This window comes from Podarcis bocagei, assembly GCF_964188305.1.
Source record: "Podarcis bocagei genome assembly, chromosome: 15".
Classification (NCBI taxonomy): Eukaryota; Metazoa; Chordata; class Lepidosauria; order Squamata; family Lacertidae; genus Podarcis; species Podarcis bocagei.
The window spans coordinates 34,072,227-34,088,054 of NC_138141.1; the positions used below are offsets into that span (position 1 = coordinate 34,072,227).

Sequence of the window (15,828 nt, forward strand, 5' to 3'; positions counted from 1 at the left end):
GCATTAAACATTAAAACTTCCCTAAACAGGGCCGCCTTCAGGTGTCTTTTAAAAGTAGAATAGTTTCTTATTTCCTTGACATTTGATGAGAAGGCCCTCTGCCTGGTTCCCTGTAACCTCACTTCTCGCAGTGATGAAAGTGCCAGAAGGCCCTTGGAGCTGGACCTCAGTGTCCAGGCAGAACGATGGGGGTGGAGACACTCCTTCAGGTACACTGGGCCGAGGCCATTTAGGGCTTTAAAGGTCAGCACCAACACTTTGAACTGTGCTTGGAAATGTAGTGGGAGCCAATGAAGGTCTTTCACACCGGTGTTATGTAGGCTCGGCGGCCACTCCCAGTCACCAGTCTAGCTGCTGCATTCTGGATTAGTTGTGGTTTCTGGGTCACCTTCAAAGGTAGCCCCACGTAGAGCGCATTGCTGTACTCTCAGCAACCCTTAACAAACTACCAGGGTGCTTTGGGGGACACCATGACTGTTAAAGTGGCATAACAGCATTTTAAAGGTATGGTGCGGATGTGACTTCAGGTAAGTTTTATAGCATGGGTGTCATGGGTGGCTCCTTCTAATCCTGTGAAACATATTCTGGGAACTGTCTGTTTGACGCTCCTAGCCTTGCCTCCAAGCATTATAATTCCCAGGAGTCCCTGGGAAGGAGTGATTATCAAATCAGTTTTACATATGTAGCATGGCTGTGGTCAAAAGGATAAATTCAAGAAGCCCAATGCAAGTTCTCGCACCGCCCAGTTCTGATCTATCTGTGGGTCAATTTTAAGTGCTGACCAAGCTGCTAACTGGGGCTAGGGAACTGCCCCACCCCCACTCCTCTAGCTAGTGCCCCCATATTTAAAAAAATTAAAAGAAAGAATGAAAAGAAGGGGGGAGAGAACAGAGCAGAGCAGCACAAAAAGAAGCAGGAAGGCAAGGCTTTATGACAAGTGTTTTATAGAGCACCTATAAAAAGAAAATGCGTTTCACATATTTCATTAGAAAAAATTATGTGTGAATTTTATATGAACGCTTTCCTTGTTAAACATTTGTGTGATCCCTGAGTTCGACTATATAAAACAGGGTGCAGGGCAACTATGAACAAGTTTATTTAACCCTCTTGAGCTTCTATTGACATCAACAGACAAGCCATACCTGGTTTCTCTCAGTTGCCATACAACTGCAAGCGCACCGTAGCTTTAAGGCACACACACCCCAAGAAGCCTGGGAACTGTGGTCTTCCCCTCACAGAACTACAATTCCCAGCACCCCCCTTAACAAACTAGAGTTCTTGGGATTCTTGGGGTGGGGGAGTGCTTTGAATGTGCTGTGTATGTCAGCAGGACCCTGGTGGTGGGTGGTGCCATGATGGGACATTGTGGAGGGGGTGGTAGAACCAGGACGAGGAGCTGGAGGAGTTCCCAGTTGACAACTCTAGGGAGGGTTAGGGTTAGGAACGAGTCTGCCCCTGCGGCTTGATGGAGGTAGAAACTGTCTCTCATGCCGTTACACTGCCCCTTCTACACTTGGTATTTATTACCCCTGCTATGCAAAAATCTCCAAATGAATCCAAACTGGTAGAGGACAAGGATGCTGAGATCACATTAAGGGTAGCCAAATTCTGTGTGATTGCCATAAAACTTAGGGAACAAGCTGTGCTATCATAATGATTAAGGCCCTAAATGATAATTTTAGGTTATATGTTAGTGACTAAGTTTTAATTTATATATATTTTTAACTGTTGCTATATCTGCTTTGTCCCTGTTATACCTAACTGCAAATCCAAATGTATCCCTATCGTGTTTTATGACTTCCTTGATCTTGTATGTGGGCTGGAACTGGTCTGTGACTGAAATAATAAAATTCAACCCTAGGGAGGGGCCCAGAGGATTGGGACGGCCTGGATCAGGGCCTCAAGAACCAGAGGAGTCACCCTGGGAGGCGCCAGGGAAGGTCTCAGTGGCATAGCTCCACCATACTCTACTCTGTCCCATCTTGCATCATCTAGGAGCTCTGTGCCCACTGCACCCCTGGCTCCCATGCCACCCGGTTGCAGCATCCACTCCGGCGCTGCCACTGCCCACTCCAGCCCATCCTCACAGGAGGAGATTGCCACTCGGTCTGGTTTTGAGCCACCTCTGTCACCTAGGTCACAGAGACCCCAGTGCAGGCACCAACAGACAGCTCAGGTCCAGCCCCCCAGGAGGAGTTCCCGTTTGCTTGCCCAGTCCAAAGGGCAGCCCCACTTGTCATGCTGCAGTTGTGCCCTCCCCATTCCCACAAAACAGACTCCAAGGGGGCATGTAGCTTGTTGGATCAACATCTTAGCTTGCCTAGCCACGCACAGCCCCTCTTGTGCATTTGAACCCAGCTGTGCACCATACTGGGACGCGGGTGGCGCTGTGGGTTAAACCACAGAGCCTAGGACTTGCCGATCAGAAGGTCGGTGGTTCAAATCCCCGTGACGGGGTGAGCTCCCGTTGCTCGGTCCCTGCTCCTGCCAACCTAGCAGTTCGGAAGCACGTCAAAGTGCAAGTAATAAATAGGTACCGCTCCGGCGGGAAGGTAAACGGCGTTTCCGTGCGCTGCTCTGGTTTGCCAGAAGCGGCTTAGTCATGCTGGCCACATGATCCGGAAGCTGTACGCCGGCTCCCTCGGCCAATAAAGCGAGATGAGCGCCGCAACCCCAGTCGTCCGCGACTGGACCTAATGGTCAGGGGTCCCTTTACGTTTACCTTGTGCACCGTACTGATTTGACAATTAAAGCTCTTGATTGGATTTATTGCATTCACATCCCACCTTTCCTGTAAGAAGCTCAAGGTGGAGTACGTAGTCCTCCCCCCCCCCCCCGGTGTGTTTTATCCTCACACAACTATCATGTGAGACAGGCTAGGTGGAGAGGCTGGCAATGGTCCACAATGTCACAACTAGTGAGCTTCATGGCCAAGTGGGGATTCAAACCGTGTTCTCCCAGGTCTTATTCCAGCGCTTTAACCACTGCACCAAACTGGTATTCCAAGTCTGAGTTCTTCATCCTCCAGTGAGAGCCAGGGCAGTGTGACTTTTGCTGCAGGCTCACTGGCCACGTTTGCACCTCACAGTAAGCCGTAAATCAAGCACGGGGAGCCTGTGGCTAGGGATGGGGAGGGATTTATTTCAGTTCTCGTTTAATTGTGAACCCTCCCAATTTGTACTTTCCGAAACAATGCAAGAACTAAAACCCAGCCAGCCTGCAAAATCTGTGCTTCTCTGAATTTTGCAATGCAATTCTCCAGCATGTACAAAAGTGCATATACTGTACTAAATGCATATATTAGTGAAAATAACATATATGAGGGGAATAGTGCTGTCCAAAATTGTGAATATTGGGGGAAATTGCATGCAAACGTTCATTTCCAGGATAAATTTATACTAAAATTCTGGTGAATTGTCAGGAGAATTTCTTCTTTAAAAATTGCACAGATGTGGAAACACTGGAAACTGAAAATAAAATTGGGAAAATGAGATTCTTCCATTGCTGTCTCAAGCCCAGGAGACAATGTGGCCCTTCAAGACTCTCTACTCGGCCCTTCGGACTCTTCCCAGGCCACAGGCCTCACCAACCCTGCTTTGCACCCTCCTTGAGTGTTTTTGCTTGGCTGGAATAGGTGCCTGATAATGCTCCTTGCTTGCTTGGATGGAGGCTAGAGAGGGGTGTGGGAGGGTGAAAAAACTAGCCTGCTATGCAAATGTAAAACTTACATTTGTTGCTCTGCCCACTTTTGCCTCTGGCCCCGCCCACCATTGGAAAGTGGCCCCCTGGAAGGCTGCTCAGAAGAGAATGAGGCCCTCAGGCTGAAGAAGCTTCCTCACCCTTGAGTTAGGGAACAGCAAGATACGAATTTACCTTTACAAATTATAGAACAGATCTAGTGTGGAACCAACGATCACCTTTCAAGGTTTTATTTCTCTCCTACATATTCCTCTATATGTCAGGGCTTTTCAACTTTTTAAACAAAATGTTTTATTCTATTTTATTGAAGGTACAAACCACCTTTCATCTGAGGATCACAGAGTGGCTGGGGGGGGAGGAGAGAGGAATGTTTTTGCCTGGAGCCTAAATATATGTTAATGAAGGTGGCCAGGCGAACCTCCCTGGGGAGAGCGTTCCACAAACGGGGAGCCACTACAGAAAAGACCCTTTCTTGTGTTGCCACCCTCCATACCTCTCATGGAAAGGGCTCGTGAAGAAGGGCCTCAAATGATGGGTGCAGGGTCTAGGATGCTTCCTGTGGAGAGCAGTGGCCTTTGAGGTACTGCGGTCTTGAGCCATTTAAGGCTTTATCGGTCCAAACCAGCACTTTGAATTGAGCCCAGAAACTAATTGGCAGCCAATGCAGTCGGGCCAGGATTGGCGTAATTTGCTCAAACCATCTTGCCTCGGTGAGCAACCTGGCCGCAGAATTCTGCACAAAGTTTCCAAACCGTCTTCAGAGGCAGCCCCACATAAAATGCATTGCAGTAGTCCAGCCTGGAGGTTACCAGAGCACAGATGACAGAAGTCGGGCTATCCCTTTCCAGATAGGGGCGTAGCTGGGCCACCAGCCAAAGCTGATGGAAGGTACCCTGTGGCACAGAAGCAAACCTTAGCTTCAAGAGATTTAGTATCAGTCACTTCAGTTCCGTTTATTTGCTTAAAAGCCATTGTAGTCACAAAGTAATACAATGGGCTGACCACTGTGAAATGTTTGTGCTTCTGAGTAATTATGTGAAGGATCGGTCTGTTCGTTCCTGTCTCTCCCTTTCTCCCGTCAGTCCTTGATGACTTAAGGCCAGCAGCCTTTAGCCTGCTGCAGAAACCAAAACTAGGCCGTTCGTTTCCCATCCAAGGGAACAAAAGCCGCAGAGGTGAAAGAGGAAGTGTTGGGGAAAAGCTGTTCCATACATGCTGCCGCCATGTATGATATGCTTTATTTATTATTATTTTGCTTAGCTGTTTTACTTAGCAGTCAAAATTCAAATACTGCATTTACCCCCCTTGGATCTCCACCCCTGACCCAAATCCAGTTTCAGGATAAAGAACCAAGATGAGAAGATTGGAAAACGTTTATTGTATATATGTTGGGGGGGGGGAATCGTGTACACTTGAAAATGTTGGCAACATTAAGATAAATTCAACAGTGTGAATACGTTTTGATGGATGTAATGATGGAATACTGAATGGTTTGGTTTTTGTAAAATGTGCAGGGATTTATGAGATGCAAAATGAGCCATGGAAAGAGAAGAAGGGAAGTCATTGATATTTTAAGGATGTTTACATGAGTATTCATCTGCCAACCTAGCAGTTCGAAAGCACATCAAAGTGCAAGTAGATAAATAGGTACCGCTCCGGCGGGAAGGTAAACGGCGTTTCCGTGCGCTGCTCTGCTTCGCCAAGAGCGGCTTAGTCATGCTGGCCACATGACCCGGAAGCTGTACGCCGGCTCCCTCGGCCAATAAAGCGAGATGAGTGCCGCAACCCCAGAGTCAGCCACGACTGGACCTAATGGTCAGGGGTCCCTTTTCCTTTACCTTACATGAGTATTCTAAATTGCATCTATCTGTCTGTCTGTCTGCCTGCCTCAGAAGAACCTGAAAATAACTGCCCAGGAGACTGCCTTATTTTACAGACTTCTTGTTGCAGGGCTGCATAGGAACAGGGCCGGCCTGCCCATGAGGCAAGGTGAGGCAATCACCTCAGGTGGCAGATATTGGCCTCAGGAGTGTGCCACCCACTGCTGCCACACCCCTGCCACCATCTCTGCTATGGGCATGTCCTGCCACTGCTGCGGGTGGTTCCTCCTGTCTCTCTGCTATGGGCACGCTCGCAGAAAAGCAGATGTTTTACCCTTAGTTCCCTTAGGACAGTAAAGGACAATCCTCTATTGGAAGGGCTGTCCAGTCCAAGGGCAGTTTAAAGATGAAGATGAAAGCTCTAAGGAGGGAGACTAGCAAAATCGCAGAATCAGAGGACTGTTGAGTTGGAGAAGTCCAAACCTGTTAGTGCAGGAGTCACAGCGAAGGAAGACTGAAGCAGTTAGCAACTGGACAGCCAACTGGCCAGGCAACAGAGCTCACCTGGTTATGGTCATTCCTGCAATGGTGAAATGGATTGTGTTCATATTTTAATTGTGAATCCCCACCTATATGTATAAATTGAAACATGCAGATTTTCTGTGACTTCTTTGCTCCTCATTTTTAAGTGCTAATTCTACCAGCATAAACCATTTCTTAGCAGTGAAAAGCCTGAGAGAATTGAAAGAGGAAAAATAAATAAGTTAGGGTATGCAAACAAGAAGAAACAACAACAACAACAAAAAAGGACTACAGAAGAACACATTTCCCCTAGAAAATATATTGTCTGTTTGCTTCTATCTCTCAGCATGGAATGAAATGTATTCCTTCTGACAACACATATCTTTGTGACCTTAGCAGATGGTTTTCGACCTTAAGGTCAGGCTCAAGCAAAAAACAAGATGAAGTATTGCTTGGTAATTAATGATCTTCAGTCAATAAACAATATTTGTTGATATATTAACTTTGGACAGCTAAGTTAGGGGGAGAGAGGCCATAGAAGATGGGGAAGTAATTATAAAATAAATTCCTCATTAAGACATTTGTGGGGAAAGGTTTTGTTTTTAAACTATTAAAAGATGCCCCAGCGTCGTGTTTCTGTGTAGAACCCTGGAGAGAAGAGAAGCTGTTGGAATAAAATTGCTGCTTAAGACCGTCTAGCAAATTAGCATTGCTTAGTACATAATATGGTTTTGCTATTAATTAATAAGCCCAACGGAGCCTCGCTATCTGAGGTCATATTATCAGTAACTAATAGCAATGAAGGCTAGAAGCTGTACAGTGCAATCGTATACAGTGGTACCTTGGGTTACAAACGCTTTGGGTTACAAACTCCACTAACCTGAAAGTATTGCTCCGGGTTGCGAACTTTGCCCCAGGATGAGAACGGAAATCGTGTGCCAGCGGCACACTGGCAGTAGGAGGCCCCATTAACAAAAGTGCGCCTCAGGCACAGTGGTACCTCAGTTTAAGAACAGCCCTGTTTATGAACTATTCGGTTTATGAACTCCACAAAACCGGAAGTAGTGTCCCGGTTTGCGAACTTTACCTTGGTCTAAGAACAGAAGCCGGTTGGTGGAAGGGCACCGGCGGCAGGAGGCCTCATTAGGGAAAGCGCACCTCAGTTGAAGAACAGTTTCGGTTGAAGAACGGACTTCCGGAATGGATTAAGTTCATAAACCGAGGTAACAATGTATATGTTTGCTCAGAGGTAAGGTGCACTGAAAGTGTATAGGATTGCAGCCTTAATTAGTATTAATAAATTAGTATTAATAAACTAAAAAGGTATCTCTCTTCAGGCTAGCTGAAGAGAGCACATGTGGCATTCCACTACCCCTCAGTGTTGACCACCTGAGCCAGTCTTCTCACTCTGCCTAACGATAGGGCCGGACCCGGGTGTCTGCAATTTGGAGGTGCAAAACAGGGGCTCCATTTTCCTATCTCGGCTAATAGCCATCAATAGAGCTATCCTCCAGGAATGCAACATTGCTCATCTTCTCCTCAGAATATATGATCCATCTTCCGTTTGAGATTAAATTGCCGAGTGCTCACCACAATGAGGCCCTTCCGTTTCCTTCCCACGCTGAAGGTAGCACTTGAGGCTGCTGTAACAGAGGCACATAAAAACCCCTTCTTTTATTCTGAACAGGCAACGACTTGACAAAGACATAGCTCTTTTGAACAAGATTACAATAAAGTTTTTAAAAATACAATAAAATGTAATTTATATCCTCGGCCCATTTGTTAGGCCATATGACAATCATTCCTTTCTCTTGACAGATCTAAACCTCTGCTTAACACATTGCAATCGTAAATATTACCAGCTACAACATAGCAATTTAATACTTACCAAATGTATTTCTAAAATATTACTGCAGATTTAAAACCTTGAATTTTAACCAGATGTGTTTCCAGCAAGTTGGCTCAGGCTAGACAGACATCTTCTTCTGGTTTTTTTTATTTTTTCCTCCTTGTTCTCTCGCTGTTAAAATTGGAACATTGCCCCACAATGTATTAGGCTTAAGACTGCGTGATCCCATTCTTAACAACCCGGATCCATCAGGCCTAACAGGGAAGGGGGGGATGTTGGGAGAGGAAATCTACATCGAGGGCGCTCCAGTGATTTGCAGGCTCTCCAGGGGTACCTACCCTATGTCTAGATTGGTGGTGTGTACTGAACTTATACAGTCATACCTTGGTTTTCAAACAGCTTAGTTCTCAAACATTTTGCCTCCCAAACGCCGCAAACCTGGAAGTGACTGTTCCGGTTTGCAAACTATTTTTGGAAGCCGAACATCCGACGGGGCTTCCACGGCTACCACGCTTTGGTTTCCGAACGATTTGGAAGTTGAATGGACTTCCAGAATGGATTCTGTTTGACTTCCAAGGTACGACTGTATCTTGTATCGGAGAAGAAGGCCTGTCAATCTGTGAACTGCAAAGCCTTCCCTGATATTTCCATGGGTATCTCTGGCTCACTAAAGAAACATCCCTAAACACTTTCATGTACTTTGGATAAGGGTATGATTTATTGGAAGTTTAATCCTTGCATCCTAGGATAGGGGCTCCACTTATGCAGTGCTCCCCCCAAAAGAGCCAAATACCCCATACTATTTCTGCAGCAGGGTCCCAACCTCTTGCATCCTCGAGCTGTGAGATCAGCTATATCCCCTTGATCATTTTGGTTGCCCTCTCCTGGGCCTTTCCCAATGACCTCCTTTTGGAAACACAGAATCACAGAATTGTAAAGTTGGAAGAGATCTCGAAGGGTCATCAAGTCCAACCACTGGAATGCAGGAGTCTCAACGAAAGCATCCATGACAGATGGCCATCCAACCTCTGCTTAAAAACCTCCAAGGAGGGAGAGTCCACCACCTCCCGAGGGAGTCTGTTCCACTGTCAAACAGCTCCTACTGTCAGAAAGTTCTTCCTGATGTTTAGTCGGAATCTCCTTTCTTGTAATTTGAATCCATTGTGTCTTACCCTTCAGAGCAGGAGAAAACAAGCTTGCTACATATTCCATATGGCAGCCCTTTAGGTATTTGAAAATAGCTATCCTATCTCCTCTCAGTCTCCTCTTTTCCAGGCTAAACATACCCAGCTCCCTCAACCGTTCCTCATAAGGCTTGGTTTCCGGACCCTTGAACATTTTGGAGTTCTTTGCAAACCTCTTTTGATTTAAGTGCCTTGAACAATTTAGTATCATCAGCAAACATATCTACCTCACTGCACCTGCACAGCCAACATATACTATATATATGGCTGTGGTCCAGGGGTGGCTTACCTGTTTCCCTCCAGATGTTGTTGGAATATAATTCCATCATCTCAGACCAGTGGCCATGCCAGCTGTGAGTGATGGGAGTTGGAGTCTAACCACATGGGGAAGGCCACAGGTTCCCCATCCCTGCTCTAGTTTATTTAGCAGATTTAGCATGAAGGAAGCCGGCGATGGAGGCTGAACACAATGCCTTAGTAATGGAGTTTGATATACAGCTGCAGAAACCTTTGCCATGATTTTAAACGCACTGATTCGGCGGAAAGGTTGGTATTGATTTCACTAGCAATGCGTATGAATAATCTCTTTTTGAAAGTTGCCTAAATAAAAAGCAGAGGGCTTGAATTTGCTGGAGTGCCTATTTATACATTTTCTTTGAGGCATGGCTTAGAGCAAAGACCGGATGGAGTGGGAATGGGGGTGGTTCATCCATTATACACACACACACACACACACACACACACACACACACACATACACGAGGCTACTGCTCAATCCTCACTTCCCTGGAGTTTCCGTTACACAAACAAGTATGTACATAAATTCTTCAGCACACAACACACTTCAAAATATAATCCTACAGAGTTTGTCCTGTGGAAGTCAATGAACCATATTTATTTCTCTTGTAGCCCACCCAGTCCCAGGACCTCACAACAGATATTTATTTTATTTACAGAGTGCCATCTGTTTACATCCAGATGTTGCTGGATTGCATCTCTCATTGTCCCCAATTATTGACCATGCTGAATGGGATTGATGGAGGAAGTTGGAGTCCAAAACATCTGCAGAGCCACATCATCCCCAGTATAAATCAGGGAGGATGCTTGAATGCATGTGTTAAATATGCACATGGGTGGGTGGGTGTTAAGTGGTGTTGGGATGCTTGGGTGCCTTATTGCGTGTTAAGATTGTGTGATTGTCTGCAGTGTGGTTCTGGCCACTTTGGGGGGGGGTCTTAGATGCTCTATTCACTACACCAACAACCCACACTTACAAAACATACACATTTTTCAGAACTGAAAATCATCAAAATCCTGTAACTTTCTTGTTCTTAGGGAAGAGGAGGGCAACCAAGGTGATCAAGAGCCTGGAAAGCAAGCATTAGGAACGGCTGAGGAAGTTGGGTATGTTTCGCCTGGGAAAGAGGAGCCTGAGAGGAGATACGATTGCCATCTTCAAATATCTCAAGGGATGCAAAATGGAAGATGGAGCAAGCTTGTTTCCTCCTGCTCCAGAGGGTAGGACCTGAACCAATGGCTTCAAGGTACACGAAAGGAGATTCCAACTAAACATCAAGAGCTTTCTGGTGGAGCTGTTCAACAGTGGACCAGACTCCCACAAGAGCTGGTGGACTCTCCTTCCTCAGAGGTTTCTAAGCAGAGGTTGGATGGGCGACTGTCTGTCATGGATGCTTTGGTTGAGATTCCTGCATTGCTGGGGGTTGGACTTGATGACCCTCAGGATCCCTTCTAAATCACAGTGCAGGCACACACACACTCAGTATATGTACAAAGGACTTCTGAGGTCTGTACATATTACCTAATTAACATTGTCCTAGACTTCCAGAAAAAAATTACTTTCCAGGTTCTGGGAAATTGATCATGGAGTTCTTGTGGGGCTTTTAAAACGAACCTTGTCAGACAGAACACTGCTGTGTGCTGCCTTCCTGTGTGCTGATATTTTATGTTGTTCCAAGGATTTTGTTCAAAATTGTTCAGAATGTATTATTACATTGTTGTTGCTGTTTTAAAAAAGCACCCTGTTAAATGCAAAGTAATACAATAATGGCTTTAAAATGTTAATTCATTTTCAACCCGATTCTGCGCATTGTGACCCACAAGCAAACCCAGATAAATTCACGTGGTATATTACTCCCAGGAAAATGTGCATAGGATCGTGTTGTTTAGCATAAAACACTGTGCTTTAACTTGTTCTCCCTGCTCCTAACCTGTCACCCTACTCTGTGTGTTGCAGTCTCTTGTACTTTTAAGTGTTTCTTGATCTAGACTGAAGGTCTACCAGTCAGAAAAGAATCCTCGCCCAAATCTCAGACCCAGTTGCCTCTTTATAAATGCAGAGATGATAGTGGGGTGTTGTTGTTGTTGTTTCCCCCCAGGTTGCAATCAGATAACAACATCCTACTTCTGTCTTTAACTGATTTCTCTTCGTTCCTTAGGTTTCATGACTTTCAGGTCTGAATCACATTGCGAGATCTCACTGCTTGCAATTAGATAATTCCCAGAATTTAGGAATATTTGATAGATGATCATCCTGTCTCATCTTAAAAGCCTCCAGGAAAACAGATCCTGCGGTTTTTCCTGGATGTGTTCCATTGCTCAACATCTTTATACAGCCCCAAAGCATTTCCCAGTATTGGTCATGGATCTATGCTGTTCCTTCATAAGGCAGACAAATCCTGTGGCATAGCCCTCCTTCACCACTCCTGAAATCTGCAGAAAACTTGCCCTGTAGGAGGCTCCCCATGTCAAAAAGGGAGGCGAGTATGAGCTCAGCTTTAGGGCAGGGGTAGGCAACCTAAGTCCCGGGGGCTGGATGTGGCCCATTCACCTTCTCAATCCGGCCCATGGACGGTCCGGGAATCAGTGTGTTTTTACACGAGTGTCCTTTTATTTAAAATGCATCTCTGGGTTATTTGTGGGGCATAGGAATTCTTTCATTTATTTTCCAAAATATAGTCCGGTCCACCACATGGGTGGGGACGCGGGTGGCGCTGTGGGTAAAACCTCAGCGCCTAGGACTTGCCGATCGTATGGTTGGCGGTTCGAATCCCCGCGGTGGGGTGCGCTCTCGTCGTTCGGTCCCAGCGCCTGCCAACCTAGCAGTTCAAAAGCACCCCCGGGTGCAAGTAGATAAATAGGGACCGCTTACCAGCGGGAAGGTAAACGGCGTTCCGTGTGCTGCGCTGGCTCGCCAGATGCAGCTTCGTCACGCTGGCCACGTGACCCGGAAGTGTCTGCGGACAGCGCTGGCTCCCGGCCTATAGAGTGAGATGAGCGCACAACCCTAGAGTCTGGCAAGACTGGCCCGTACGGGCAGGGGTACCTTTACCTTTACCACCACATGGTCTGAGGGACGGTGGACCGGCCCATGGCTGAAAAAAGTTGCTGACCACTGATTTAGGGGCATAGGGGCATTGCCTTATACCAAGTCAGACCACTGATCTATCTAGCTCAGCATCATTGAACCTGACCGGCAGCAGCGATCCAGGATTCCAGACCAAGACCTCTCCCAGCCCTAGCTGCAGATGCCCAGGACTGAACCTAGGAGCTTCTGCATGGACATAGAACGAAATTCCTGCACTGAGGAGGAATTTGGATTGAATGTGTGGAAGAGCTGTGGCTCTCCAGTTTTTGTTGAGCTCCAACTCTCATCAGCCTCAGCTAGCAACTGCAAGGGCTGGTGGTCAAGGATGATGGGAGTTTTCTCCAACATCTAGAGGTCCCTGGACCAGAGATGGAGTGGTCTGGGGTTGTGGGGAGCTGAAGACCTACTGCTATTTCTGCAGCAGGAGCCCAGTCTTCAGAGCCACCCAATCAGCATTTTAGCCACAGAGAAGAGGTCTTCTCACCCTTTGTGCTGACTGGAGCCAATCGGAGTGAAAGGAGGTGAGGAGACAGGCTCCTTGGGTCACTCTGGAGAAGGAGGGCAGGAAGAGCACCAACGAGATGTTGTTCTGTATGCTCCAAAACTAAGCATTTAGGAACACAGAAAGCACAAGGAGCTTCAATTTCAAGAGAATGGGGTGAAAGCTTTGTGGCGTACAATGGAACTTAAGGAAAAACATAACCTCAGGCAACTCAGAAATAAGATATTGGAGCTCTCCGAAACACTTGCACATGAACATGCCCAGAAAATGGTAAGGAAAGGTAAAGGAATCCCTGACCATTAGGTCCAGTCGTGGCCGACTCTGGGGTTGTGGTGCTCATCTCGCTTTATTGGCCGAGGGAGCCGGCGTACAGCTTCCAGGTCAGGTGGCCAGCATGACTAAGCCGCTTCTGGCGAACCAGAGCAGTGCACGGAAACGCCGTTTACCTTCCCGCCGGAGCGGTACCTATTTATCTACTTGCACTTTGACGTGCTTTCGAACTGCTAGGTTGGCAGGAGCAGGGACCGAGCAACGGGAGCTCACCCTGTCATGGGGATTCGAACTCCCGACCTTCTGATTGGCAAGTCCTAGGCTCTGTGGTTTAACCCACAGCGCCATCCGTGTCCCAGAAAATGGTAGATCCAGCTAAAAGGCAAACACATGACAATCAGCACTGATCCTTGCAATGCATCCTCAAATGTTATTATTGCATAATTCTAAGACTGTTGTATAGAAGGTTGCATAATTTTAGAAGGGGGTGTGATTGTGAGGGCCTGTGTCTATCATGAAGGGATCCTGAATTTGCAACAACACTACTGCCCTGAACTAAAGGACTTCTAAGTTTCTATCCAGTTCTGAAATGCTGTGATGCCATGTGATTTCTTACACACATTCTGAAGTGGTCCAGACCCTGTGTGACCCTAGTTCCCTTGCCCCTTGTTTAGTCTGCCTTGCCATAACTTAATGAAAATATACATTCCTGGCTCATCACGGTCATTATATTCTATAACCTTTTCTCCTACCCACCATTATCAGAATATTGCTGGGAGGACTACTTCAAGGTTGTGCGTTAAGAGTAATAATCCTTTACCTGCTTATATAGAAGCAAATCCCATCAAACTCAACAAGACTTAGGCTGCAGGCACACCTTACATTCAAAGCCCACCCCTTGGAAAGATGATTGGGAACTGTAGTTTAACTCCACTTCCAGGCAGCCTTAGCCAAATGTGGTTCCCAATATATATATATTTTTTTGGGGGGGTGCTTTAAATATATGGCATGTATGTAGCCTTACCTGCAGGTATTTGGGAACAGGATTGCACAACTAAGACTAAGGTAACTATAGCTCTTATCCATTATAAGACGTAAAACTGAAGTACGTGGTTCTCCCCCTCTCCTCATCTATTCCCCACAACAATCCTGTGAGGTAAGTTAGGCTGAGAGCTTCCCAGTTTAGCGGGGATTTGAACCCTGGCCTCCCAGGACTGAGGCTGTTATGCTACATATGCACAAACATTTACCTGGAAATTATTGTTGGCATCTGTCTGTCTCAAGAGACAATGGAGTATGCTGTCAACCAAACCTTTGGAGAGTTGCAGCGTCTGCTGTGGCTGTAGAGACCAATACAGGAGAGACATGTTTTATTGCAGCTGGGGCAGACGAAGGCATCTGATTTCACCATTACAGATCTGAGGAGAGGAGACATGTCTAGGACTGCGCTGATAAAAAACATTACCTATTATTTTTGGCTATAACCTTTATCTGGGCTGGCTGATAAGCTTGATCGTTTGATCGACACAACATTATTACCTGCATGTCACAGGCATTTTTCTATCTGCATATGAGTTGTATATTATCCACACGTCTATCTCCCTTTTTGTGTAAGACGCAAATAACAGCATTTAAAAGTCTACAGAAGAAGAAGTCCAGAAGAAACTCTTTACAGTACAGAGCATGTACAAATACAGAGCATGCTGCAGCAGCTCTTCTGCAAAGAAAAAAAATGGAAAGTAGTGTACAAAATGTAAAAATAAAATAAGTAGAACAAACCCATGTGAATTCTAATGTGTCACTGTTCTGTGCCTCTGTGCCATTATTATTAAAATCACATAAAGAAAATAAAAATAAATTGGTGTGTGCCTTTGTGTGTGTGTGTGTGGGGGGTATTTCAGTGAAGTTTTGTTTCTCTGTGGCTTTAGTAATCAAATAAAAAATATTTTCTTATAGTCCTAGTGAATCCTAATTTGCACCATTATGCTTAAAATGACACACACACATATATTTGTGTGTGTGTGTGTCTTCTAAGTTGTCAGTAAGTTTCGTTTTCTACGCACGGTTATTATTAAAATCAAATACAGCAATATATACATTATATATGTGTGTGTGTGTGTGTGTGTGTGTGTGTGTATATATGTACATATATATATATGTATGTATGTATGTATATATATATAGTTTTCCAACTTGTAAGTTTCGTTTTGTCTGCGCCGTTATTATTAAAATTAAATTATATATACATATATGTCTTCCAACTTGTAAGTTTCGTTTTCTCTGCATCGTTATTATTAAAATCAAATAATATATACATTAAAAACATCAACCCAATCTATATCGTCATAAACGCTTTTTTGTCACCAAGTTTCGTTTTCTCTGCACCGTTACCATTACAATGAAATCATATACTGTATATATGAGTGTGTGCCTATTTTATTCTCTCCGCCTCATGCCAGCCGCCGGGTCGGCCATTCCGCGAGCCTCGAGTGGCCGCTGCCGCTCCTGTCCGGGTTTTCCGCCCGCCCTCGCCTCGTTCCGCTTTGCTGCCGGCCTCCCTCCCTCCTTTTTTTTCTCTCTCTCTCTGTGTATCGCTC

At 45.7% G+C, this 15,828-nt stretch overlaps 1 long non-coding RNA gene across 4 annotated transcripts; it reads right to left on the minus strand.

Annotated features, from left to right (window-relative positions):
* Window positions 1–5,058: 5,058 nt before the first annotated feature.
* Window positions 5,059–15,825, minus strand: LOC308574913. 4 transcript variants are annotated; one of them, XR_014002622.1, is made up of 5 exons: window positions 15,562–15,825; window positions 14,482–14,649; window positions 7,930–8,061; window positions 7,414–7,684; window positions 5,059–6,251 (listed from the first exon to the last, which is right to left on the minus strand). It is a non-coding gene; the product is annotated as an uncharacterized lncRNA (long non-coding RNA). The 4 variants fall into 4 exon arrangements; XR_014002621.1 differs by lacking the exon at window positions 7,930–8,061 and having other exon boundaries at window positions 7,632–7,684; XR_014002623.1 differs by lacking the exon at window positions 7,930–8,061 and having other exon boundaries at window positions 14,482–14,571; window positions 15,562–15,819.
* Between the last annotated feature and the right edge of the window lie 3 nt (window positions 15,826–15,828).